Here is a 27931-nt window from a genome sequence, read left to right as displayed (position 1 = left end):
GGACCACTGAAATATTATGAAAATATATATAACTTATAAAAACACAATACTGCTCTAACACTGAATATTATATAACTTCTTAAAACAACCAATACTGGGTCTTACCACAGAAATGTTATATACATTAATAAGCAACGATATGGGGTCTGACATGAAAAATTTATATAATTATAAACACCAATGCTCGGTCTGGGCCACTGAAATATTATGAAATTTTATATAACTTATAAACAACAATATGGGTTCTGACCACTGAAAATACTATATAACTTATAAACCAAACAATACTGGGTCTGACACTGAATTATTTTGAAATATTATATATACTTATAAAACAACAATATGGGTCTGTTCACTGTTATATTATATAACTTACTAAACACATATGGCTCGACCCACTGAATATTATATGTACTTATAAAACACCAATTTACTGGTCTGACACTGATTATTATATAATACTAAACACATAACCAATACTGGGTTGACTCACTGAAAATATTATATAACTGAATAAACACAAATACTGGGGGTTTTCTGACAAACCTGAAAATATTATTTAACTTATAAAACACCAATACTGGGTTGACACTGAAATTTATATAACTTACTAAACAACAATACAGGGTCTGACCACTGAAATATTATAAAACTCATTAAACAACAATACTGGTTTGAAATTATAATATAAACATAGTTATACCAATAATGGGTCTGTTCACCGAAATATTGTATAACTAATAAACAACGATATTGGGTGTTGACCACTGAAAATAATATATAATTTTCTAGACAACAATACTGGGTCGGGACACTGAAATATTATATAACTTATCAAACAACAATACTGGGTCTGCCCACTGAAGTATTATATAACTTTCTATCACGATACCGGGGGTATCTGACACTGAATATTAAGTAACTACTAAAACAAACCTGTGAAATTACACCAATACTGGTTCTGACCACTCAAAATAGCTATATAACTTAACTAAACCAAACAATTACCGGGTCTGACCACTGAAATATTAAATAACTTATAAAAACCAGTGAAATATCATATTGCGTATAAAACAACAATACTCGGTTGTCCACTGAAGTATTATATAACTTATAAACACCACTACCGGGTCTGAACCACTGAAATATTAAATAACTTATAAACAACCAGTGAAATATCAATTTAGCTTATTTAAAATCACTAATGGTCTGACCCACTGAATTTATTTATATAACTTTAATACACAATACTGGGGTCTGAACACTGAAATAATATATAACTTACTAAAACACCAATACGGGGTCTGACCATGAAATATTATATAATTACTAAAAACAATACTGAGTCTGACACTGAAATATTATATAACTATATAAAACACAATAACTGGGTTCTGACCACTTCAATTAGTATATAAATATAAACAACAATATGGGGTCTGACCACTGAAATATTATAGAACTGATAAAGAACAAACTGGGATCTGCCAACTAAATATTACTTTATCTTACTGAAACATCATTACTGGGTGACAACGAATATTATATAACTTATTAAACAACAATAACTTGGGTCTGAAATATAAACATAACTTACTTAACAAAAACTTAGGTCTGATCACTGAATTAGGATATAAACAAGGCATCTGAAGACAGTTATCCCCGCCACTGCTATGGTTAGTGAAGGGTAAACTTTGATTTTAGCTGTTGACCTGACTTTGAACTGGACATGGCTGAATCCATGTAGTCTGAAAACACTAAACAACGTCTTGACTGAGGTGATATTTGGAACCCAAGTTTCATGAAATCTTCAAGGGTTTAGGAGATACAGAGCTGAAACTATTGGACCTTTCAGTTCTGACCTTGACCTTGTGTTGGACATGGCTGACTCATGGTTCTTGATGAGTGTGATCATTTGACCCACGCTTTGATGGAAAATCCTTCGCAAGGGGGTTAGGAGATACAGACAATGGCACAAATGGAAGGCTCAAACCTTGACCCCTTAGTTGTGACCGTGACCTTGAGATGGCTTGGTTGACTCATAATTTCTGCACATCGTTCTGATGAGGTAATCATTTTACCCAAGTTTTATAAAATTCCTTCAAGGGGTTTAGGAGATATAGAGCCGACACGAAATGTAGGGCTCAAATCTTTGACCCTAAGCTGTGACCTTGACCTTGAGCTGGCATGACTGACTCATGGGTTCTGCATATCGTCTAGATGAGGTGATCATTTGACCCAGTTTGATAAAATTCCTTCAAGGGGTTTAGGAGATATAGAGCGGGCAGAAAATGGAAGGCTCAAACCTTTGACCTTGAGTTGTGACCTTGACCTTGAGCCGACCCATGGGTTCTGCACATCGTCTTGATGAGGTGATAATTTGACCCAAGTTTCATGAAAATCCTTCAAGGAGTTTAGAAGATATAGCGCGGACACAAAATGGAAGGCTCAAAACCTTTGACCCTAAGTTGTGACCTTGACCTTGAGCCGGCATGGCTGACTCATAGGTTCTGCACATCGTCTTGATGAGGTGATCATTTGACCCAAGTTTTATAAAATTCCTTCAAGGGGTTTATGAGATATAGAGCGGACACAAAATGGCAGGCTCAAATATTTGACCTTGAGTTGTGACCTTGACCTTGAACCGACAAGGCTGACTTATGGGTTCTGCACATCGTCTTGATGAGGTGATCATTTGACCCAAGTTTCATGAAAATCCTTCAAGGGGTTTAGGAGATATGGACCGGACACGATTTTGTTACGGACGGAAGGACGGACGGACGGAAGGACGGAAGGACGGAAAGACGGAAGGACGGAAGGACGGACGGACGCAGACCATTCCTATAATCCCTCCGCCACGGCGGGGGATTAACTAACTAAACAACAATATTGGGTCTGACCACTGCAATTATGATATAACTTATACAAACCACCAATACTGGGTCTGAACACTGAAATATTATATACATAAAAAACAAAAATATTTGTCTGACCACTGAACTATTATATAACTTACTCCAAACAACAATTACTGGGTCTGTTCAATGAATTATTATATAACATACTATACAACAATACTGGGTCTGACCACTGAAATATAATATAACTTACTAAACAACAACTGAAATATTACAGAACTTATAAAACAACAATAATGGGTCTGAACAATGAAATATTATATAAGTTATAAAACACCAATACTGGGTCTGTCCACTGAAATATTATATAACTTACTAAACACAATACTGGGGTCTGACCACTGAAATATTATATAACTTACTAAACACCAAATATGGGGTCTGACCACTGAAATATTATATAACTTACTAAACAACAATTACTGGGTCTGAACCATAAAATCTTTATATTATTACTAAACAACAATACGGGGTCTAAACTACTAAATTATTATATTAATCACAATTCTAGGTCTGACATTGAAATATTTTATAGCTTACTAAACAAACAATATAGCGTATGGACCTGTGAATATTATATAACATATAAACCACCAATACTAGGTCTGACCACTGAAAATATATAACTTATAAAACACAATACTGGGTTCTGACCACTTGATAATTATATAACTTATTAAAACAACAATACTGAGTCATCGCAACTGAAATATTATATAAGTTATAAAAAAAACAATCCTGGGTTCTGACCAATGAAATATTATATAACTTCTAAACTACAATACTGGGTCTGACACTGAATATATAATAACTTAATAAACAGCAATACTGAGTCTGACACTGAAATATTATATAACTTACTAAACAACCAGGGAAATATCATATCACTTATAAAACAACAACACTGGGTTCTGACCCATCTGGAAATATCATTATAACTTATAAAACACATTTTCTCGGTCTGACCAATGAAATATTATATACTTACAAACAACAATACTGGGTGTGACCACTGATATATTATAATAACTGATAAAAGAAACAGTACTGGGTCGGACCACTAAAATATTATATATCTTACTAAAAACCATTATGGGTCTGACCATGACATATTATAAAACTAATTTTAAACAACAATCTGGGTCGGAAATATAATTAACTTACGAAACAGAAACTGACTAAACAACAATACTGGGTCTGCATAATGAAATATTATATAAACTTAGAAAAACCAATATGGGTCTGACCACTGAAAGATTATTATTATCTTTACTAAACATCAATACCGGGTCTGACCACTGAAAGATTATATCACTTTCTAAACATCAGAGAAATATCATTAACTTATATAAACAACAACCTGGGTTGACCACTGAAATATTAGATAATTTATTAAAACACCAATTCTGGGTCTGACCACTGATGAAATTATATTAACTTACTAAACACCAATACTGGGTCTGACCACTGAATATATTATATAATTTATAGAACACCAATACTGGGTCTGACCACCGAAATTTATATTACTTACTAAACACCAGTATTAGGTCTGACCAATGAACATATTATATAACATACTAAAACAAAAAGATTGGGTCTGAGGACACTGAAATATAATATAACTTATAAAACACACTACTGGGTCTGACCATGAAATATTATATAACTTACTTAAACAACCTACTGGGTCTGGATACGAAATATTTATATCTTATAAATCACCATACCTTGGTCTGACCACTGAAATAATTATATAACTTTATAAACACAATACTGGGGTCTGACACTGAAATATTATATAACTTACTAAACAACAATACTGGGTCTGACCATTGAAATATTATATAACTTACTAAACAACTAGTGAAATATCAAATAACTTATAAAACAACAATACTGGGTCTGACCACTGAAAATATATATAACTTATAAAAACACCAATACTGGGTCTGACAATGAAATATTATATAACTTACTAAACAACAATTCTGGGTCTGACCACTGATATATTATATTAACTTACTAAACACACTATGGGGTCTGACCACTGAAATAAATATAACTTACTAAACACAATACTGGGTCTGACCTATGGAATATTATATAAACTTACTAAACAACATATGGGGTTCTAACCACTAAATATTATATAAAACACCAATACTAGGTTGACCAATGAATTATTATATAAACTTACTAAACAACAATATTGCGTCTGACCTGTGAAATATTATTTTAAACTTATTAATACACCAATACTAGGTCTGACCACTGAAATATTACAATTTACTTATAAAACAACCAATTACTGGGTCTGTACCATTGAAATATTATATAATTACTAAACATCAATATTGGGTCTGACCACTGATATTATTATATAACTTACTAAACAATCAGTGTAATTTCATAATAACTTATAAAACAACAACAATGGATTTTTTTGGTCTGACCTGAAATATTATCATAACTTATTAAACACCATTTGGGTCTGACCACTGAAATTATATATAACATTACTAAACAACATTACTGGGTCTGACCACTGATATATTATAATAATTTACTAAACACCAGTAACTTAGTTGACCATGAAATTTTTATAACATACATAACAAAAAATATCGGGTCTGACCATGATATATTATATAACTTATAAAACACCAATACTGGTCTGACCACGAATATTATTATAAATTTATAAACAACAATACTGGGTCTCACTACTGAAATTTATATATCTTATGAAACACCTATATTGGTTGATCACTGAAATCATTAGATAACTTACTAAACAGCATACTGGGTCTGACCACTGAAATATTATATAACTTAATAAACAACAATACTCGGTCTGACCACTGAAATATTATATAACTTACTAAACAACCAGTGAAATATCATATAACGTATAAAACAACAATACTGGGTCTGACCACTGAAATATTATATAACTTATAAAACTCCAATACTCGGTCTGACCACTGAATATCTATATAACTTACTAAACAAACAAAACTGGGTTCTGACATTGAAATATTATTTAAACTTACATAACAACAACCTGGGTCTGACCACTGAAATATTATATAACTATAAACACCAATAACATTACTGGGTCTCACCACTGAAATATTATATAACTTACTAAACACCATTAATGGTCTGACAATGAAATATTATATAACTTAAAAACAACAAATACTGTGTCTTCTTAAATAAAATATAAGTTAACTTAACACCCAATACTGGGTCTGATCACTGAAATATTTTTTAACGAATCAATAGAACAATATTTGGTCTTGACCACTGAAAATATTATATACCTTACTAAAACACCATACTGGGTCTTACCACTGAATATTATATAACTTATTAAAACAACAATATTGGCTTTTTGACCACCTAACTTATTATATACTTACTAAACAACAATACTGGGTCTGAATACTCAAATATCATATAAACTTATTAAACAACATACTGGCATGGTCACTGAAATATAATATATCTTACTAAAAACAACTGACATATTATAAAACTGATAAAACAACAATACAGGGTCTGAACTATGAGTAATATTAATACTTTAAAACACAATATGGGTCTGAACACTGAAAATTATTGTTTATAACTTACTAAACAACAATACTGGGTTGACAATGAATATTATATAATTACTAAAACACCAATATGGTCTGACCACTGAAATATTATATAACTTATAAACACCAAATTACTGGGTTGACAACTGAACTATTATATAAGTTATAAAACAACAATACTGGGTTGACCACTGAAATTTTATGAAATATTTTATATCTTAAAAAACACCAATACGGGTCTGACCAATGAAATATTAAATAAATTACGAAACAACAATATGGTTGACCACCGAATATTTATAACTTATAAAACACCAAATACTGGGTCCTGACATGAAATATTATTATAATTAAGTAATAAACCCAATTACTCGGTCTGACACTGAATATTATGAAATATGTGATACTTATAAAAAACTAATACTGGGTCTGTCCACTAAAATTATTATATAACTTACTTAAACAACAATACTGGGTATCTGACCACTGAAATATAATATAACTTATAAAAACAAACAATACGGTCTGACCACTGAAATATTATTAAACTTATAAAAACAGCAATACTGGATGTGACCATTCGAAATTTTATATATCCTTACTATACAACAATGCTGGGTCTGACCACTGAACATATTATATAACTCATAAATTCAACAATACTGGTCTGACCATTGGAATATTTTTAACTTACCAAACAACACTGAAATATTATATAATTATAAAACAACAATATGGGTCTGACCACTGAAATAATTATTTAACTTACTAAACCAACAATACTGGGACTGACCCTCTGAAACATATTATATATACTTTACTAAAAACAACAATACTTGGTCTGGCACTGAAATATTATATAACTTATAAAACACCAATACGGGTCGGGACCACTGACAGATTATATATCTTACTAAAAACTATACTGGGTCTGACCACTGAAATATTATATAAATAATAAAAGATACAACTACTGGGTATGATCACTGAAATTTTTATAACTTAATAAACACAATACTGGGTCTGACCACCGAAATAATATCTAACTTATAAAACACAATACTGTGTTGACCACTGAAATATTATTTAACTTACTAAACAACATTATGGGTCAGACATCTGAAATGTATTATATAAATTATGAAACACCAGTACTGGGTCTGACCTCTGAAATTTTAAATAACTTACTAAACAATATATTGGGTCTGAACACTCAAAATTAAATAACTTACATAAACAAACAATACTGGTGTTTGACCACTGATGTATCATATATTATACAACACCCAATACTTGGTTTGACCACTGAAATATTATATAAACTTATAAAGACACCAATACTGGGACTTAACCTCGGTAATATTATATAACTTACTAAAAACAATACTGGGTCTGGACCATGGAAAAATTTATATAACTTATAAAAGAACAATATGGGTCTGGACACTGAAATTTATATAACTTACTAAAACAACAACTGAATATTATATTACTTATAAAAAACATACTGGGTCTGACCCCTGAAATTTATAATAATACTAAACAACAATACTGGGTCTGACCACGAAATATTCTATATAACTTACTAAATAACAATACTGGGTCTGACCACTGAAATATTATATAACTTATAAAACTCCATACTGGGGTTCTGTACCACTGAAATAGTATATAAACTTTACTAAACAAACAATACTGGGTTGACCACTGAAATATTTGTTAATGTATAAAAGAAACAATACTGGGTATGACCACTGAAATATTATTATACTTCTAAACAACACTGAAAATTATATAACTTCCATATAAAAAACTATACTGAGTCTGACCTCTGAAATATTATATAACTTACTAACAACAATACTGGTGGTCTGACACTGAAAGTTTTTTAAACTTACTAAATAAACAATACTGGGTCTGACCACTGAAATATTATATATACTTACTCTAAACACCAATACGGGTCTGACCATGAACTATTAAATAACTTAATGAAACAACCAGTGAAATTTCATATAGCTTTTATAAAACAACATACTGAGTCTGACCACTGAAATATTATTATAACTTTTAAAACACCATACTGGGTCTAGAACCACTGATATAGTATATAACTTACTAAACAACAATATGGGTGCTGACACTGTAATATTATGAACTGATTTAAAAGGACAATACTGGGTCGGCCCACTAAAATATTATAATCTTACTTAACACCAATACTGGGTTGACCACTGAAATATTACATAATTATTAAACAACAATACTGGGTCTGAAATATAATATAACTTACTTACCCAATACTGGGTCTCATCACTGAATTATTTATAATAACTAAACAACAACATTGGGTCTGGACCATCTGAAATAATATATAACTTGTACAACACCAATACTGGGTCTGACCACTGATATATTTTATAGTTATAAACAACTATATTGTCTGACACTGAAATATTATATAACTTACTAAACAACAATTCTGAGTCTGTCTAATTGAAATATTATTTAATTTACTAATCAATAATACTGGGGTTCCTGACCACTGAAAAAATATAAATTATAATACTAAACAACAACTGAAATATTACGAAACTTATTAAACAACAATACTGGGTTCTGAACAATGAAATATTATATAAACTGATAAAACACCAATACTGGGTCTGTCCATGAAAATATTATATAAACATACTATATCAACAATACTGGGTCTGACCACTAAATATTGTATAATACTAAACACCATTACTGGGTTGACCCACTGAAATATTATATAACTTACTAAACACCATACTGGGTCTGACCACTGAGGATATTATATAACTTACTAAACAACAATACTGGGTCTAACCACTTAAATATTATATAAAACACCAATACTAGGTCTGCCCTATGAAATATTATATATACTTACTGAAAAACAATATTGTGTCTGGACACTGAATATTATATAACTTTTAAAACACATTTACTTGGTCTGACTCATGAAAATACTTATATAACTATAAACACCAATACTAGGTATGCTGACCCACTTAAAATATTATATAACTTACTAAACAAACAATACTGGGTCTGACCACTGTGAAATTTTATATAACTTATAAAACACCAATCTGGGTCTGACACTGAAATATTATATAATCTACTAAAACTACAATACTGGGTTCTGACCTCTGAAACTATTATATAATCACAAACACAATAACTGGGTTATGACACTGAAAATACTATATAAAATGAAGGTTACTAAACAACCAGTGAAATATCATATAATTATAAAACACCATACTGGTCTGACCACTGTAATATGATATAACTTACTAAACAACATTATGGGTCTGACCACTGAAAATATTATAAAAACTTATAAAACACAATTTGGTTTGACCACTGAAATATTATAAAAACTTATGAACAACAATACTGGGTCTGACCACTGTAATATTATATAACTGATAAAGACAATACATGGTTGACCACTAAAATATTATATAACTTACTAAAACCAATACTGGGTCTGGAACACTGAAATATTATATAACTCATTAAACAACAATACTGGGTTGAAATATAATATAACTTACTAAAGAATGATAAAACAACATTTACTGGGTCTTAATAATGAAATTTTATATAACTTACTCCCCCACCCCAAATCTGGGTCTGACCACTGAAATATTTATATAACTTACTAAAAAACAATACTGGATCTGACCCACTGAAATATTATATAAACTTGCTAAAACAACAGTGAAAATTTCATATAACTTATTAAATACAACAACACGGGGTCTGACCACTGAAATATTATATAAAACTTATAAACACAATTCTAGGTTGAACCACTGCCTAATATATAACTTACTAAAACACCAATTACTGGGTCTGACCACTGAAAATATATTATAATTTACTAAACACCAATACTGGGTTGACCACTGAAATAATTATACTTACTAAACCACCAATACTAGTCTGACACTGAAATTTTATATAACTTATAAAACACCAATTCTAGGTCTGACCACTGAAAATATTATATAATTATAAACACCAATACTGGGTCTGACCACTGAAATATTATCTACTTACTAAACAACAATACTGGGTCTGACTACTGAAATATTATATATCTTTAAAAAACACAGTATGAGATCTGACCACTGAATATTATTTAAAACTTATTAAAACACAATTTACTCGGTCTGAAACCACCTGAATTATTTACAACTTCTAAACAACATTACTGGGTCTGACACTGAAATTTTATATAACTTACTAAACAACAATTACTGGGTCTGACAACTGAAAATATTATATAATTACTAAACAACCAGGTTGAAATATCATATAACTTAATAAAACAAAAATACTGGGGTCTGACCACTGAAATATTTATAAACTTATAAAACACCATACTGGGTCTGTCCACTGAAATATTATATAACTTACTAAGCAAACATAACAGGGGTCTGACCACTTGTAATATTTTATCACTCATTAACAACAAATACTGGGTCTGAAATATAATATAACTTACTAAACAACAATTACTGGGTATGCATCACTTAATTATTATATAACTTATTAAAACAACAAGACTGGGATCTGAAATATATTATAACTTTCTTAAACACCAATACTGGGTTGATCACCGAAATCTTATATAACTGACTAAACCGCAATATTGGGGTCTGACCACTGAAAATATTATATAACTTTCTAAATCAACAATTAACTGGGTCTGACCCACTGAAAATATTATTTAACTTATAAAAACAACATTATGGGTCTGACCACTGAATATTATATAACTTATAAACAACATATTGGTTTGACCACTGTATATTATTGATAACTTACTAAACAACAATACTGGGTCTGACCAATGAAATGTTATTAACTTTATATACAACAATACTGGGTTCTGATCACTGAAATATATATAACTTACTAAAGAACAACTGGAAATATTACAGAGCGTATAAAAACAACAATTTACTGGGTCTGAACAATGAAATATTTTATAACTTATTAAAACACCAATTATGGTGACCACTGAAATTTTACTATAACTTACTAAACAACAATTACTGGCCGGGGTCTGGCACTGAAAAATATTATATAACTTACTAACCGCCAATACTGGGTTGACCACTGAAATATTATATTAAAATTACTAAACACCAATACTGGGTCTGACCACTTGAATATTTATAATATAAACACCAATACTAGGTCTGACCACTGTTATATTATAAAACTTACTAAAAACAATATTGGGTTTCTGAGCACTGATTATTAGATTAACTTATAAAACACCAAATACTGGGTCTGATACTGAAACAGTATATAACTTACTAAACAACAATACTGGGGTTGACCACTGAAATATTTTATAACTTATTAAAACAACAATACTGGGTCTGACACTGAAATATTTTATAACATACTAAAACAAATAAATTGCTGGGTTCGACCACTGAAATTCAGTATATAACTTACTAAACAAAAATACTGTGTCTGACCACTACTATACTAATAAACTTACTAAACAACTATACTGGGTCTGACCACTGAAATATTATATAACTTATAAACACCAATACTGGGTCTGTACACTGACAAATATTATATAATTACTAAACAAGCCAAAAACAAGAAGGTGCGTAGGTTAATATCATGACCAAGACTAAACAAGGTTTAATCAATTCATATAAAATACTTTTTGAGGTTGGTACGTCACAAGTTGAAACTGTACATTTTTGGACTATTTCAGTGGCATAATCTAAAAAACTCGGGGTGGAGCTAGACAAAAAATAAGATGTGCACAAGTTATATTATGATAAATGAACTCATATAGATTAATCAATTTATATGATAATACTTTTTTGAGCTCGGCACGTCAAAAGGTGAAAGGGCATTTTTGTCTATTTCTGGGCCCTAACTATAAAAATTGGGGGCAGGACAAAATAAACAAGGCAGTTGGGAAGACAGCATAAATCCCCCGCAGTTGCTACGGCTAGTGAAAGCGGTAAACTCTTGACTTGTAGCTGTGACCCTGGGACCTTGGACTGAGACACAGCGACTCATATGGAATTCTGCGTACGTCTGATGAAGTGATCATTAGGACCCAAGTTTTCATCCCCCCCCTCCTTTAAGGGGTTTCGGAGAAACACAGCTCAAGCCTTGCAATGAGTTGTGAAACCTTGACCTTGAGCTGACATGGCCTGACTCATTTCTTGATGAGGTGATCTTTTGACCCAGTTTGATGAAAATCCTTCCAAGGGGTTTAGGAGATACAGAGTGGACACAAAATGAAGGCTCTAACCTTTCACCTAAGTTGTGAACTAGACTTGAGCGATATGGCGCCTCATAAGTTCTGCACTGGTTTTAATGAGCTGATCTTTTGACCTTGTTTCATACGAAACTTCAAAGGGTTTAGGAGATCAGAGCAAGACACCCAAAATGGAAAACTCTAAACATTGACTTTCAGATGTGACTTGATCTTGAGCGGCATGGCAGACCTCATAAGTTTGCACTTGCTTTGATGAAGTAATCTTTGAACCAGGTTTAATGAAAAATATTTAAAGGGGTTTAGGAGATATAGAGCGGTACAAATAGAAGGCTCAAACCGTTACACCCTATGTGTTACCTGACATAGAGCCGGCATGGTGACTCATGCGAGTTTTGCTGTTCGTCTTGGATGAGGTGGTCATTAAAACTCAAGTTTTATAAAATCTTTCAATGGGTTAAGGAGATATAAGCGGAGCACAATGATGGAAGGCTCAAACCTTTGACCTTGAGTTGTAGCCTTGACTTGAGCCACAAAGGCTTGGCTCATGGGTTCTGCACGATCGTTCTTGATGGGTGATCATTGACCCAAGTTTTGATGGAAAATCCTTTAGGAAATATGGAGGCGGACACGAAAGGTTACGGACAGGCGGAAGGACGGACGGAAGGGCCGGAAGGACGGACGGACGGAGTGTCCATTCTATTAACCCCACCACTTGTGGGCGGGGGTATTAAAATATAGTGTAGGTGCACAAGTTCGATTTCGTGATTATGACTCAGCAAGGTTTCATGAATGTATATCAAATACTTGTGAGCTAGGGGAATGTCACAAGATGAAAATGTGCGATTTTTGACTTTTGCAGATGGTCATAACTCTAAAAAAAGGGGGGCGGAGCCAGACGAACAAGAAGCTGCGCTCTATAAACGTCGATACGGATGGGCATCCTTGTGATACAAAGCAACCTAAGTCTTAACACCGAGGTCAAGTTCAAGGTCAAGGTTCAAACTCAGGTCAGTTGATGTGCTGTGAAGTGAGGAATGGGTCACAGGTTACATCTGCATTAGTATCGAAGTCCTGTTCTAGTAAGGGGTATTGAAGGCTAGATGTAAACGGTCCCATTTGGTTAACCTCGCCCCATACGGCCGGACGGCCGGACGAAGGACTAACGAAACGGAACGGACAGACAGGGAATTCACTATATGCCCCGCTCAGTAGATGTTGGTGAGTCATAAAATAGGAGTTGCGCAAGTTCATATCAAGATAAAGATGTCATGCCACAAGTGTTTCATCTTTATTCAAAATATTTTTAAAACTATTGCGCGTCACGAACATCGGGACTGAACGGACGGACGGACGGGCAAGACCAAATCTATATGCGGCCCACCTCGCATGGTGGGGGGGGGGGGACGTGCACAAAAAGGCATGCTTTAAAAACAGAAACAAATACTAATTCTAGTGTTGTTTCAGAAATTCTCGGCACGCCAAAGAAACTAGGATAAATATGCTTACCGTAGTGTTCCAGATCTAACAACACTTTGTCGCATGATCTGTATGGTTTGTGCTTGATCTTTTGGCCACTAAAACACAATTAAAATGCAGAAAAACAAGCAAATTCAATGAATTGGTATTCCCGCCGAAAGGGTTTGTGTGAGGTATGGCAAAAAAATATATCGGGCAAGAAATTCAGGATATTAATACCTAATTTCAGTAGTCAATAGTCAATTTCATAATTAAAATGTGATGATACTTTGATCCTGAGCTAAGAATTTATCTTTAAATGGGATGTTACTGTTTAAGGCTTAGCTTTTAAGATTAAATGCATTACTTTGAAATGCGAGGTGGGGGAGGGGGGGGAGTGGTACTACTTCCATGTGTGATTAAATAAGTATGTCAGGAAAGTTGATAAAAACTCGTAAAGTAAGACTGAAAACTGAAAAAACAAAGAGCTGTCCGTAAGGAAGCGCGCTCCACCTTTGGGGAGATTTAACAGTAAAATTGAATATTTGTCTGAGATAAGAGACTCTTCTATGAAAGGAAGATTACACCAAGGGGCATAAATTCCAGCAAAATACACAAATAAAGAAGTCATTAGGATTGTTCAGCATTATGCAGATGATGTATGATAATGATATATTTTGAGTTTCCAGTTATTATCTTATGTGTAGTACAAAGAGTATGTCCAGGAAATCGAAGTTTCTTAAAATAATTTTAAGTATTATTAGGGGCATAATTTGGTTAAAAAATACTATCAGAGTTAGGGTTTTTTAATCACCATGTCAGAGTTGGTGATATAGATACGATTTAGTTTTATCTTATATTGCATTTAAGTACATCAAGAAATCAAAATTTTAGAGAAAAATTATATGTACAAAAGGGCTTAATTATATCAAAAATACAATCGTGTTGATGGGGTATGTAACAACATGCAGTGATGATTAACAAAGTATTTTTAATTTCAAGTCATTACCTTTTAGAGTACAAGATTTGTCTACTTAAATGCTTTTGAAAAAAAATAACATGAAAATTATTCCAAGATAATTCTTTGGACCTTGATCCTTGGTATAATGGGACCAGCCTCAGATATACTATGGTCGTAAGACGGGATAATGGTTTATGAGAAACTTACAGCAAGATTAGCAAAAAGTAACAAGAGTATACAGAAAAAACAAAGGTTGCAAAAATCTTTTACCTTTAAAAATAAACCTCAGTTATAATAAGACCCTTGGTGGCCCCTTGTACCTTGGAGTATAATGGGCTCACCGCTACTCATAAGTGTTTGTATAGCTGGACAAATATTTATGTGAAGTTACAGTAAGATATAAGGCACAATAGTAGCAAAGATATGACAGATAAACAAGGTTGCCGAAAGACTAACCAAGAAAGGGTCACGCCGACGCCGAGACTCCGGGGTGAGTAGTATAGCCCCCTATTCTCCGAATAGTGTGAGCTAAATGTTTTATGGTGTGTAGGTGAGATGGGGTGTTGACGGGGAGGGGTCGTTGACCAAGGGCAACCAGTGGGTTGACAGGTGTGGCGTGAACCACTTCACCCAACGTTAATAGATAATGTTCAGGGAAAGAAATGAAGGAATTTAATGAAATGCTGCAAATAGTAGGTTTGTTATGAAACAAATTTGTAGATTTTTCGATAATTTAAAGGGCCAATATCTCTTAGTTTTACAAAAATAAAGCCGTATTTATGAAATTGTTATGCAACAAAGACTACATTATAGTGTTCTAAATTGGGTTTAAGTTTCACAGATCTAGGCTCAAATATATCAAATGTTATGATGCTGAAATTGCAAGTACCGCTATACAGTTAGCTCTAGCAACTTCCTTAAGGGCCATAACTCTGGTGTTTACTTGGGCATTCTGACTGAAACTGATGGGGCCCATAATCTATAGTGGTGAAACATGTATATGGAGTTTGTAAAAAAAATCTAAAATAAGGGGATTTTTTTTTTTTTTTGTGGGGGGGGGGGGGGTGGGGGGAAGCGAGGGTGTGATCAGGTAAGGGGTGACCGCGAAATTCTACCGAATTGGTAAGTTTGTTATGTACAAATTGTGGATTTTTACTATTAATGGGCAATAACGTCTAGTGTACAAAGAAATTGAACGAAATGGTGTTGTACACAACCACCATTTGTATCTAAAGTCTGTTTAAATTTCTTATAAAGTACTGACTGACACTTGGCGCGGCCGCTAAAAACTATAGTGGTGAACATGTGTATGGAGTTTTATATAAATGAGTCCCAAACTATTTCCTGAGATATGGCTCCGGACGGACGAAAAAGGACAAAATCATATGAAGGCAATCCAGACACAATATTAAGTAATCAGTCATTCATTTATAGCACCCTAAATCAGAAAGTAGATGTCGTTTCCATAGTAACACTGTTGATTGTATAAAAACAGAAAGGGACATGTGTAAGAACCTGAGAAGCAAATATAAAATAAATCAGTTTTGCCCTTAAAAATCCAGATTGAAAAGTGGTAAAATACATCATTTATAATATTCCATATTTGAAAAAACCTCATCCACCGTGGATCCTGTTTCTTTGTTCTTGAAATTTTTTGTCACTTGAACACAGAGTCGTACATAGCAAAAAAACAGAAAACATAATGTATTTTATTGCTATGCTCTTAAATCTCTCTTCTTCTTTTTTGTTAGAGTTTATGGCCATTTTTCAACAGTATTTCAGTTAACCTCAACCTGTGTTCCTGGATTATGTCAGTGCAAACCTGTTCTTCGCAAATAGACTGCCAACTTGCCTAAATGAATCAATTGTGGGAGGTCGAATGATTTTAGACACAGTGTCTTTCAGAAAATTTGAAATCGTCACGGAGAACATTACGCCGCCGTTTCGATCCGGCGATCCTTAAACCTACGCTCTCCCTATCGAGGCTAAGCGCGGCGGCTGATCCTCATTTTGTATTTAAAGCCCTGGTACGTTGCTATTCAAAATTCCTTTTGTGTGTATGCAAACCCATGAATTTCAATAGGAATCAGTTAACCGCCCCACGTGCCACAAGTTTAGCAGGGCATAACCACGGTATTTCATTATAGAATTTTGTATATAAATAGGACTCTTATTTTGACAGGCCCACTGTTATAGTCAGGATTTTTCGATGCTTTTTTAGTTGGACATATTCAAGGTTAAAAGGGTAAGGGAGCGGCAGCACGGCTTTAAAACTATTCTAAAGTATTTACTTCCATGGCAACTCCTCGACAACCAACTTTTTTGATTATGATTTGTTTTTTTTTTTTGTGTATAATTAGAAAAACCTGTCCTACCATGATTTTCTAAGTCCAAAAGGGTCATAATTCTTGCAAAAAGCAGATTAAAGCCAGGGGCAGAGTTTATGTTTATTAATGAAAGTGGTTCAGGCTCTGTGGGATGGTGAACAACTGTTACAAAATTTTCAAAGCAATAGCTTTGGTGGTTTAGGAGAAATGTTGAACCTAAACATAAAACTTTACAAGAAATCTGATATTGCCGACGCCGATCAAAGTGATGATAAACTCATCTTTTTTTTTCCCAAATATCAGCTGGAGCTAGAATTCAAATATTGGTCAAATATTATTTAATTGAAGTCGGGCTTCATTGTATATCATTATCTAGATTTTCGTTTACCTTGACTTAATGCTACGTTTACACTTCCGGCTCCCTTGTTGGCTGGCTGCCGACGAGTAAACTATTCTAGGGCATACCATGATGAAAATTGCAAAATTATGCATTCTTGCTTCATCTCGGTTGATGCTATCTCGTTCCTCTTTGGAATCTCTGAAGAATGTAGGATGATCCATGACTCCTATTTATACTCCAATCGTGCTCAACGTGTCAATCTTGGATCAAATAGTGGCCATAAATCGTAGGAGAGCTTAACAAACTTGATAACGTGAGGCTTCTAACAGATCGTGACAAGGTGATACATATTGTGGTAATCGTAGAGAACTTGAGGGAACGTGATGAAATCGTGGCAGATCTCAATCAGAATCGTGTTGGTTTCTTAATAAACGCATGCAGTTAGTAACAAAGTGTAAAAATAAAAAAAATCGTTGGCAGATCTCAATCAGAATCGTATGGTTTGTAATAAAACGCTGCAGGTAGTAACAAAGCGTAGAACTCCCCCCCCCCCCCCCCCCAAAATCGTTGTAGATCTCAATCAGAATCGTGATGGTTTCGGTAATTAAAAACGCTGAGGTTGTAACAAAGCGTAGAAATAAAAAAAACTGCGTGGAAGATCTCAATCAGTATCGTGAAGGTTTTGTATATAAAACGATGCAGAGGTTGTAACATAGCGTAGATTAGAAATAAAAAAATCGTGCTATAAATCGTGGAGTTCGAGCTTTTTTTAAATAGTGGGCTTCGTGGACATCGTGGCTAAGTGTAAACGGCAGCATAAGTATACGAAATACCGAAAGGGGTGTGATAAAAACAGGAAACAATATTTATCGTAGTGTTGCCTTTAGAAATTTCAATACACAGAAGTTAAGACAACCTACGCCCTTTTTAACCTACAGTAGAATCTGAAACCACGTGGACCCATCTATGATCTTTATACACCACTTTATCTCTGCCAACCAAAGAAAAACCTAAAAAGAAAATAGACTTTGTTAAACATAAATGTCTCACTTGCAATTAAAACTATCAAAGTTATTTTAAAACACTTGTTTTCATTGGAACAACCATTATACAAACGGCTTGGCAATCGGTAGAAAAACTCACGACCAAACTTACAAAAAAAGATTCTAGACTGACTGTTTTCACTTCTACGATAAGAAAACCCTCGAAATTTGACCAAAATATTTTTGATATTTGTCAAAAGACGCTGTAAAAGTTTCATTCAGTAAGTAATAAGGAAGTTTCAAATAAACATTTTCTTCGAATTTTGTACAATACATTTTGATGATAGATAGGGGTTGGGCCTGGGGCAGGAAGCTATACCATGCGCCCCTAAAAACACATTTTTCATGGGTGCGAGGTTGTTTGCGCGATCAACAATGTTCCCATTAAAAGTACATTTGCACAAAACATAATTTGGCTATTTCCATAGTTATAGTTCATTTCAGAAAATAGGAACATGTACACGCGGAAATTCCATCATGTCTAAGTCAGTTTGAGCATAATCATGGTTTCTCTCCCGATGCTTTTCACTCCGAGTTAATCAATTAAAACTATGAAAATTCTGATGTATTATTCTTTTTTATCAATCCGCAGAACTGAGAAAGCAGTTGCATAAGCTATTTCTCTATAAATAGTTTCCATCAGTCCATTGTTTACACTACAGTCGAATTTGCACGATTTTTATCACAGGAAAAACATGTGGTAAACACAAAATGAATAAGTAATATATGTATCGGAAGAAAAGAGAAAAAGAAGAACGACAGAAACAGAAAGAAAATAGAGAAAAAAAATAGAGGAAGAAAAAATGTACATACCTTTTTAGACGTGTCACTTTAAATATATCCGCGCTGGCGTCAACAATAACAATATGTAGTCATAAAAAGCACGTGCTATGTGAACTGAACATAGGCATTGCCTCGGGAAAAACGTGTTGATTGATTTATAAAGGATGAGTGAATTGTGTAAGACTGTGTCAAACATGTTTTGTACGAGTTCATCAGGCTTACCGGGTCGTTGCACCGCACCGCTGTGCTGTGTTACAATTTATGCCTTCCTCATTTACCAAGTTGATTTCTTTTCAAACAAGATTTTCAACTCCGGGATGACACCTCATGGCCCATATCGACAGGCCGTAGCTGAGGTTTCGAAATTAAAGAAATGATTTTTTCTTGGAGCGCATCGGCAACATGCGCTTACATCATCTTCCGCCACTTCTTCAACGTTGTTGATTTATATGCATTTAGTAAACATGGGACGTAACCTTTTCAGACTGATGTCTGTGAAAAACAATATGTGCACGCTCGGTTTACGAAAGACTTAAAGAAGTTTAAAAGCGTACTTGCGACTTTTCGTAGCATACATAACGCATTGAATAACGTAGGTATGGCTTTTTAAAGCATGCATGCGCCTTAAGGTATACGTGCGACTCTCTCCTTTTACGCCTGACGCAAAAAAACTTGCTACGATTCTCATCACACACATATAATAAAAAGTACCAGTATATTGAGATTTCCAAGTTTTCTTTCTGTTTCTTGTCCATAGGACGCCTCTGTAGTCCAAACGGGGTTATATTTTTTGTATCTGTCTCCTGTACTACAGCACGCGAGGAGCTTTGATCTCCCTTCCCCAAAATTAAGGTTCACTGCTTGATACACTAATTTCATGTCAGTGTTTTTATGTGTGATTGACAATTTATCGACAAGCCACTCACTTTGTATTTTATTACATGACGTCATAAATACATATTCGCAGGTTTCATGTCTTCAAATTTTGACTTTAACACAGCACACCAGTGTAGAGTTATTGATAGGTCAATATTACAAACTATAGACCGGTGATTTATATGAAGAGTCATGTAATAAATATCTTGATGTGGTGTGGTAGTAGGATTTTTTTTCAAATTACGAAGATACTTTTACAGCTCATAATTTGTATATTTTCGTTGAAACACTTTGACCTGTGAAACAAACAAAAAATAGGGAAAACAATCTCAAAACTTCAAAAGGTTTTACAAGAATTTGTTGCTTCTACGCTAACACAGATATTTTGAAAGTTCTTTAAGGACTTGACAAAAGTTTTAGCTGGAAATGGACTTATATAGGCCTATGGAACAGTTTGACAGAATCAGGTAAGAAATTCCAGGTAGTTTGTTTGATCCGTTGAGCGTTGGTATTAATTTATTCATATCGAATCTGACAGTATCGCTCATGTCAAATTTTCCACCTCATATAGTCCAATGAATATAGCAGTGTAGCATAATATATGTAACCTTACTTCTTGCAACCTGTTCAATCATCTTGTAAACCTAATGTCCGACACAAATTATGCCAGCTTGTAGTTCTAAACGTTTTACCTTATCACAACCACTAGATATGATTGTTTAATGTAATATTGTTAATAGTTCCAATGTCAAGTGCACGTTTAAGGAACAATATTAAGTCAAAAATTGCATGTTGCTTTCGTACTCATGTAAGACATTATTTTACACAGTGGCATCGACATTTTGACATTTGAAAATGTATTTTGCATTCTTATATGCCCATATCTCTATATCAGTAGTTTATTAGTAAATTTACATGTGACCTTCTGCATAGGTCTGCAATATTTATCTTGTTTTTGGACATACTGCAGTGTGACATGCAACATTCGATGCATTGGAAGGTGGTAAACTTACATCGTGCATTATGCATGCATTTGTGTTGTATATTCGCAGACGATAAGAAATAAACTGGTTCCTGCAATGTATGGATGAAACAGTTTAACTTTGGCGAATGCGCTAACGTATTGCGATTTTTTCTATCTAAAATTAGACATTTATAAGTTGTGTTATTGCTTCTCGTTTCTGTTATACACATTTCTCGTGAAAAGATGCTCATTCGAACAATTGAACGGTTGATCACTATATACTTCACATGTCTCTAAGCCGAATACAACATAGCATGTAGCATGTCACGTTCTAGCACCAGAGGGCGCTTTTTGCTTGGGATCTTCCGCTAAACCACGGATAAGCACGACACAGCGTATCGTGGCTACGTGTTCAACCGGACCTTTAAACCTGTTTGGTTTGTCGATGCGTCCATTAATCAAGTTTGAAAAGTTCGATGTATCATCAAGCCTGTACACAAGTTATTTTATTGCATAAAATATTCTTGTATTTTATTGTTCCTTCTCAAGAGAAGGAACACTTATGGTGAACATGTCACACTTGACTGAGCAGGTAATGGATACAAGGGTATCATCAAAGGCATCCGAATTCCAGTAGGGCGCCGCCATCTTGGACTCATACATATTCATTATAAATAGCCTCTTTCCCAGTGTGTGTTTACGCATCTTTAAGTCAATCTTTAGACTGAAGTTTAGTGAAATACAACTACTTAATAACAGACCTTCAAGAAACAATAACATAGTTTAAATCATATAACTCCTAAATCTAACTTGTCATAATGAAGAATCGAGATTATTTAAATGAATATGCATCATCTTAAAATAGACTCTCGTCCAAAATTATCGTCTGCTATTATTCTGCTTGGTTTCATTCTCTTACGGACCCAGGCGGTCATATTTCGTTTTGGAGCTGGAAGTATCAATCATACGATGCAGTTAAGGGATAAGGACAGTAATTCGGTCGAAAATGTGCTTCCGTGGTGTAGTCGAAAGAAGTCCATAATAAATAGATCCTAATTTTTCCATTTTTTGCGCAAATTCGTGTAGAACGAGTGCTTTAATCACCATTTTTCACTACTAGAATACATTCTGCATGAAATGAGACGGTTTTCATGTTCATACACCCCACATGGCAAGTTTTGCAGATCGAAACCGGAAGTAGGTGTTTATTGCGCGGACGAGAGCAATTATGCGCCATTTTTAGGGTAGCAGACCACCACTGACTGGCATTTCACTAGGAACTACATAACCCCCTATTTTCTTTTCATTTTTTCGTTAATTTGTGATAGAACTTTCATGAAAAATAGGTGTAGGAAAAAGTGATGTTCTCTTAAGATACGTAAAGACGATCTGAAGTTGTCGTTTTTTATATGAAACAAAGAAGGATTTGAATTACTGACCTTTAACCTTAAGGGCGTTTGACAGCACTTTTCTGTCCATGTATTGCTATGTGAAACTTTCAATTTACAAAGAGGCTAACGTATGGCCGAATTCCGATCTGTGCCACTAGGGAAGGTTTTCGACAGAGGATTCCCGAAATTTTGATAGAATGATGGTCTTTATTATTTATTATCCGCTGACAGAGCTATAATAATATTTAGATAGAAGGTGTTTGATTATTATTATAAGTTAAATCAATGTTTGTGTGAAATAACTTAAATGTTTTGAAATAGACAAGATCCTTTAAAAAGAATATCTAATATAATAATGCGCTAGAATGAACCTTTTGGTGAGCTAAATCTTGTAAGTCTTATACCGTTCTCTAAAAGTAGCATTAAAAGCTATAAGATCCATCAACTTTTTTATCATTCTTGAAAGCCGCCCTTAATCATGTTATATCTGTATTTCGCAGTCTATAAATAGCTTTACATTGTGGTGTAGTGGATGCAACGTCCGTCTTGATCTAAATAACGCGAGTCCGAATCGAAACTTTTTGATCTAAGCTTATTTTGTGCACGTTTGAACTTATGTTGATAGTATACATTATAACAGTAACGCTTTTCAGAATTATTTTAAACTACTTAGATCTATTATGTTATCACAATTTGTTACCGTACATGTACATATTATATGCGCCTGCCTTTCGTCCAATAAATATAGCAAGTCTTGCCCACTGCAAACTGGAGTTTGTTTTTGTGTGTAGTTAGGTTAATACCTGTATGGGCAGGTTACTTTCAACTTGTGCACTTCACCCCGTTGACATGTGTTATACGGACCGTCCTATTTTGATAAAAGGGAATTTTTGATATGTTGAACATTTTCAAATTATGATTACAGCTATTTTGTACGGTGTGTATGATTTCGTTTTTACGAAATGTTATTTCGTTAAAACGAAATGATTTCGTTTAAACGGAATAGTTATTTCGTTAAAACGAAATGATTTCGTTTAAACAAAAAAAAACATTTCGTAAAAACGAAACATAGTTATTTCGTTTTAACGAAATGATTTCGTTTAAATGAAATGATTTCGTTTAAACGAAATAGTTATTTCGTTTAAACAAAATGATTTCGTTTAAACGAAATAAAAAAAAGTCTCACATTACCTAAGTGGAAAAAGGTGTGTAACATGTCAATTTTGAAAAGACGCGTTGATCACAATTTCTTCATACTTAACGTATTAAAGTATAATTATGCTGAAAATCTCATCATTTTATGCTACTTAATTTCACGAAAAGCACGTGCATTAAAATTACCGTTGAAAAATTACCTATCGATAGGTCTGAACTAATCAAATGAATATTCAGGGTCAAGGGGTGCGCAAGTTGAAAGATATCGACCTATAATAATGTATTATGGAAAATCTCGTTGCTGATATGTGTTATGCACCAGTGATTGCTTGACAAAGATAAGATATAATTGAAGTCACAATGTATGACTAATCTCATCATACAGGATTTAAGAAGGATTTTTCACTTCTCATGTTTTTAGCTCGACTATTCGGCGTCACACCCTGGTTAAGTTTTTCGTACCAGTCCACATTTTGACAAAGTCTTTTAGATAAAGCTTTGAAACTTTCAGCACTTGTTAACCATCACCATGTCCAGTTATAGGCAAGAGTACATAACTCTGTCAAGCATTTTGACTGAATTATGGCCCCTTTTGACTTAGAAATCTTGGTTAAGTTTTTCGTACCAGTTCATTTTTTGACAAAGTCTTTTGAGATAAAGCTTTGAAACTTTCAACACTTGTTTACCATCACCATGTCCAGTTGTAGGCAAGAGTACATAACTCCATCAAGTATTTTGGTTGAATTATGGCCCCTTTTTGACTTAGAAATCTTGGTTAAGTTTTTCGTACCAGTCTACATTTTGACCAAGTCTTTTGAGATAAAGCTTTGAAACTTTCAACACTTGTTTACCATCACCATGTCCAGTTATAGGCAAGAGTACATAACTCTGTCAAGCAATTTGACTGAATTATGGCCCCTTTTGACTTAGAAATCTTGGTTAAGTTTTTCGTACCAGTTCATATTTTGACAAAGTCTTTTTAGATAAAGCTTTGAAACTTTCAACACTTGTTTACCATCACCAGTCCATGTAGCAAGAGTACATAACTCATCAAGCTTTTGTGATATGGCCTTTACTAAATCTTGGTTAGTTTACCATTAATTGACAAGCTTTTAATAACTTTGAACATCAAACTTGTTCCATACATGTCCATGTAGGCAAAGTAATACTCATCACTTTTGCGAATAGCCCCTTTTGACTTAGAAATCTTGGTTAAGTTTTTCATACCAGTTTATATTTTGTGTTAAGTGTTTGACATATAGCTTTGGAACTTTTATAACTTGTTCAGTATAATAGTCTCTATCAATAGGCAAGAGTACATAGCTCTGTCATCTTCTCTGGCTGAATTATGGCCCTTTTTGAACTTGGAAATTGGTTCTGTTTTGTATATGTCCATGTTTTGTCAAGACTATTTGACATAATTACGGCTTTTAAACTTTAAACATTTATCATTATGATTTCCATCTGTAGGCAAGAGTACATAACTCTGACAACTATTTTGGCTGAATTATGGCCCTTTTTGGACTTTGAAATTTGTTCAGTTTTTCTTACAAGTCAGCGTTTTGTCAAAACAATTTGAACTGTGGCTTTGAAACTTTTAACACTAGTTTATCAACATGATTTCCATCTATAGGCAAGAGTACATAACTCTGTCAACTATTTTTACTGAATTATGGCCCTTTTGGACTTAGAAATTAGTTAAAAAATTTTATACATGTCCATATTTCGCCTAACATATAAATTAACATATTTGCCATCATGGTCACACATTGCCATTTAGTGCAAGACTAATCGAAATCCACAAATACAGGAACATTTTTTTGTTTAATCCATTTTTTTCTTTTGTCTGAAAATCTATGGAAATATTTTGACCCCATTCTTCAATCAATTCTTCGAATAGTCGAGCGCGCTGTCATCAGACAGCTCTTGTTTATTAACCGATCCTATTATATGTCGAGTTAAATTATAAGTATTTTTTTTTAAGAATGAACTGTTACACGAAATTATGCAAAAACCGTCTTAACTAATAGAATTAATTAACAAAATATCAGTATTTGAATAAATTACATAAAACATCAGTATTCATATTTATTGTATGTGTATATTTGTGTTCATATTATTTCCATAAAATATATATTTTAACCTTCCGCTATAATCATACATGTTTGTAATGTATATATATATATATATGACGATGAACATCTAATGTTCAAGTCTTTCTGTAAATAAACTTCTTCTGTTCTGTTCTGTTCTGATAAAAATTTAATGTTGAAATGCTGGCAGAGTCAATTCCAAATGTTGAAGAAGGACCTTTTGATCAAATTGTAAAGTTGAAGTGCAGAAAGGGGTAATTCTCAACTTTGAAAAGGACGTGTTGGGTCTTTTTTCAACTGGGTCAATATTATTCGGAAAATAGGCACGAGTTCTTCAGCAGAAATATTGCGCGACTTTAGGATCGCAATATTCTTCCTCTGAAGAACAAGTGCATATTTCCCGATGCAAAGATTATAACCTTTTTATTACATACACATCTACACGTATAAATATCATGTTAATATCATAAATATGTTCAATAGCCTGAATAGGATTGACAACACTGGACTAAATAGAAAAAAAAAATAGTGCAACAACACACACTGAATTACGCCACGCACCCGATATGAAATTCAGGCGTCAGTATATGGAAAAATATTGACGTTACCAGTGTAACTTAACGGGGAATAGAAACGAGTATGTAATAAGTGTTGGTAAGGACCTGTAAAAATGATATTGACCAAAACATAAGTCTATAATTGTTATATTATATGTCTTCAAATACACGCATTTCACTTGCCCACAGTTCATACACATAAGATAAATTGATGTCACAAGTTATTATCACTTCTGCGGGTCAATATCACTTTTGCGGACCCGCGCGTGCACCCATTTTGACCAATCAAATGAGCGCATTTGAGAAGGTATATAATATTTAATGTTACACCTTCAGTGCATTATTTCGTCACAGGTTAACACCTGGTAGGCGTATTAAGATTTAAATTTGATGGCTGCGTAGTTTTAGACATACATTAGGTCACTCAGATTTGGCCTTACACTCGAGTCGTCGACGTAAAAATAAGATAAAACATCTCCTGGGATGTGCTTTGGGCCCTATCAGTGTGGTGTATATTATGCAGTGCTTTGGGACTGCGATTGATCCCTGAACCCTATATTTCATCAACATATAAAGAAAATAATCAATTTTTTTTCAACGACACTTTTACAGTGGTTTTCTGTCGCGTCACATCACGTTTAATCTTTTACGGCAGAATTATATGAGAGGTTACTACGTGGAACTTTTAACCATAGTTCAGTATTTTAAGAAAATAAATCACCGATCTTAATCGAGGGGACAACTTCACTAAAAAAAATATACTGAAATAAAGGGCAAAAAATGAAGATTACTTCACGAGGTTATAAAATTTTGTTAAATAACGATAAAGATACGTTTTTAGGTCCGTGAAGTTGGCAGTGGGTTAGGCATTAGACATTCAGATAGACATTCGAAACGAATGCCTCTCCGAGAGGCATTAGACATTCGGAGAGACATTCGAAAAGAAAAGGTGAATGCCTATCTAAGAGGCATTAGACATTCGGAGAGACATTCGAAAAGAATAGACGAATGCCTATCTGACAGGCATTAGACATTCGGAGAGCCATTCGAAAAAAAAATAGACGAATGCCTATCTGAGAGGCATTAGACATTCGGAGAGACATTCGAAAAGAATAGGAGAATGCCTATCTGAGAGGCATTAGACATTCGGAGAGAC

Source organism: Mercenaria mercenaria, chromosome 11, assembly GCF_021730395.1.
Source record: "Mercenaria mercenaria strain notata chromosome 11, MADL_Memer_1, whole genome shotgun sequence".
Taxonomy (NCBI): domain Eukaryota; kingdom Metazoa; phylum Mollusca; class Bivalvia; order Venerida; family Veneridae; genus Mercenaria; species Mercenaria mercenaria.
This window is presented reverse-complemented; position numbering follows the sequence as displayed.